The 2,877-nt window shown below is 50.3% G+C and overlaps 1 non-coding gene across 1 annotated transcript; it reads right to left on the reverse strand.

Annotated features, from left to right (window-relative positions):
• Positions 1–725: 725 nt before the first annotated feature.
• Positions 726–803, reverse strand: LOC137453587 (U6atac minor spliceosomal RNA). The gene has a single exon (XR_010990412.1). It is a non-coding gene; the product is annotated as a U6atac minor spliceosomal RNA (small nuclear RNA).
• Positions 804–2,877: the final 2,074 nt, after the last annotated feature.

Consider the following 2,877-nt stretch of genomic DNA (forward strand, 5'->3'; position numbering starts at 1 on the left):
CTTTGCACTTAAAAGCATTTGAAAGCTTAGATTTGGCACAAGTTCCAGCAGAGGTTTGTGGCAGTGGTTAGTTGGAATGGTGTCAGATGTGGAACTTTCTCTGCCCTCCATGTCAGGACATTCATGAGAATGTCTTTTTCTGTTTGCCCTCTCGCCTGCTTGGTAAGTAAGACAACACAGTCATAACCACGTCCCTTCAACAGCTTCCACTGCTGAAGCTCAAGCAAAGATGAAACATTTTAGAAAGAATTGCTTGAATGGATCAGGTGAAATCCAAAGAAGTCCTGGATTAGGGTTAGGGCCTGGCTGGAGGGCTGGAGTTCTGCTTTCTATGTCCTAAATTATAACTGTGATAAGCTTAGCTACTGCTTGACTCTGCAAATGTCTACTTTCAATAGGTGCTTCCACACTTAACAGCAAAGCATCCTATTTGAGCACTCTTCAAGTCCCATTTCTACACATGCTTACCTGCACTCCAGTGTTTGTGAGGCAGAGAAGTGCAGCTTCTACCCCATGCTGAAGGTCAGTGGTGATCCAGACACAAAACATTGCTTCCCTCCATCCTTCCCTCCATCCTTCCCTCCTTTTCCCTGTTGGGCTACTGATGATGCTTGCTAGTTTGGGTTTCTTTCCCCTCAAAGCAGCAGTGGTAATGACGATGCTCCTGTATTTTCAGACAAGGCTTTGGCAGCTGTGACAGGCTTCCCAGGACAATGTGACAGTCTAAACCACAGTAATGTCCACTAGGACTTCTTCCATCCCAACCAAGGGAAGTGCTGTCCTGCTCTCATTTCCTATGTCCAAAGTACTGGGCAGATTAACTTAATTCCCTTCTGAAGAGCTTGAAATTCACATTTCCTGCCTCCTTAGAAAGTGTTGCCATGATCAGAGGAGAGTGTGGGACACTGCTCCATTTGTGAGTCTTCCAGGAGGGAAGGGAAAGAGAACTGAGTTTAGTGTGCCAGACAGCAGATGTGTGGGTATGATGCCTGCTGGCTAGGTCACTTGCTAGCCAGAGCCTCGGCTTCCTCGCCCTGCTCAGGACTGCTTTTGTATTCTGCCCTAAGCAGCTGTTGTGTGAAGTCAGCCTTTGCAGCCCTGGGTGTCCCCTGCCACCTGAGGCAATTGAAGCAGTTACCTACTATCCTCTGGTCCAACTAATTTCCAATCCTTTCCTAAAGCTGTCTTTGCAACTTGGGAGGTTGGGAGTACCCCCAACCCTCTTGTCTAGTGGCCAGAGTACTCTGAACAGCTGTGGCCTTGTGGGGGGCAGAAGGGTAGGAAAGGGCAATAGCAGGGCTCCAGTGCTCACCACTGTTGGCCAGCTGCACCTGCCAAGATAGCACACATCAGTTATGTGCTGTGACAGTAGCCATGACATTGTGTGCTCTGTATTTCCCTCTGCACTTCAATCAGAGCTGTGTCTGTCCCTGCCCCCAGGAGGTCTGAACCTCCTCAGGGTCCTGTTTTCCGCTCCATGTGGCTGAAAGTTCAGTAGAGCAAATCCTGGACTGGCAGTTTCTCTTTTGGACCCAGCAAGAACAGTGTGGGAGCAAAGCCTAATTATGTCTTCATTTGGTCCTCAGTCTTTTAGGTGACAGTGCCAGCAGGAACTGCAGTGATGGGCATTTAGTTATGGCAGAGATGATCATATTGTAGGAGCTCCCAACCACCACCCATGACTGTGCCTGCAGCTCGCCCCCTGCAAAGGCAAGTGAGCAGCTCCTCAGCAGTGAGGGCTTTGGATGGCTCTCATGCAGACAGGTTTAAGAGCAGGGAAAGGTCTCACAGCCCCTGATGCTGCTGAGCAGGGAGCATGGGCAGGGCACCAGTAGCAGCTATGATGCAGGGCACGGTGTTAGGGAAAGGACTCTGGGAAGGCCCAGCAGACAGGGGCTGCATCTGCTCCTTGTGCTCACTGCAGGGGAGATGGAAAGCCAGAAGCACCAAGGGTGGGAATTCAGACTGTGTTTTCATTTCCTCTTTCTTGTTTGTTACTTGGTGCTTCTCTAGTAAAAGAACAAACCAAGAATTGTACAAAACACTGCAACAACAGCACAGCAGCTGCAGCTGGGCTAGCAGAGAAGGGCTCTGCTGCAGTACTGAGCTCCAGAAAACACGGCGCTCTCCCTTTAAGGCAGACTGCTCCCTGCCCAGCTGTTGACTTGCCTGAAGGTGAGACCTCTGCTTAAATTCATGGCTCCAGCTGTCAAAAGCAAAGAAAAGCAGCTTTTCCTTGGCGGCTCTCTGCTTTGGGTAGAATTTGACATCTTCCTCAGTCAGCAGAATTTAATCAGCATCAAGTGCCCACAGCCGCTCAGCTCCACCACCACCGGGCTGGGGAGCCAGACCTGCGGAGGGAAGAGGGGGAGAGCCCACAACACAGCAGGCACAAACAGGCACAATTGCCCATTTCTGTAGGAAACCCAAGGCTTGCCACTGTCTGGGGAGAGCCTCATTATACCTTTGGACTTAAGAACTGCTGTTATCACACAGTAACCCTACCCTGCTTAGGCTCTGCTGTGTCCTCCTGAGCAGCTGAGAGTAGTAAATGGAGTGAGCTATTGACAGCTGCCGATGTTGCTGATTTCCAGAGCAAAGCTGCTGAAGGGGGCTCAGGGATACTGTTTCCCAGACTCGAGTGAACAAGTTAGGCCAAGGGATCAACTCCTGAGATTGCCAGGCCCTGCCTGCCCTCCTCCTGGGGAAGAATGCCTTCAGTTGTTATCACATAGCTGTGAACAAACCAAATCATCTACCTCAGGTAGCAATACTGTTAAGTCAAGAGCCTAATAAGCCATGCAGCTCTGCATTTGATGTGTTCATGAGCCTCAACTGGCCAGCCTGCAGCAGTGCATGCAGACAGTGGCACAAGGA

The sequence above is a fragment of the Melanerpes formicivorus genome, unplaced genomic scaffold, assembly GCF_026170545.1.
Source record: "Melanerpes formicivorus ecotype bairdi unplaced genomic scaffold, bMelFor1.0.p_v2 SCAF_68, whole genome shotgun sequence".
In the NCBI taxonomy this organism is placed as follows: Eukaryota; Metazoa; Chordata; class Aves; order Piciformes; family Picidae; genus Melanerpes; species Melanerpes formicivorus.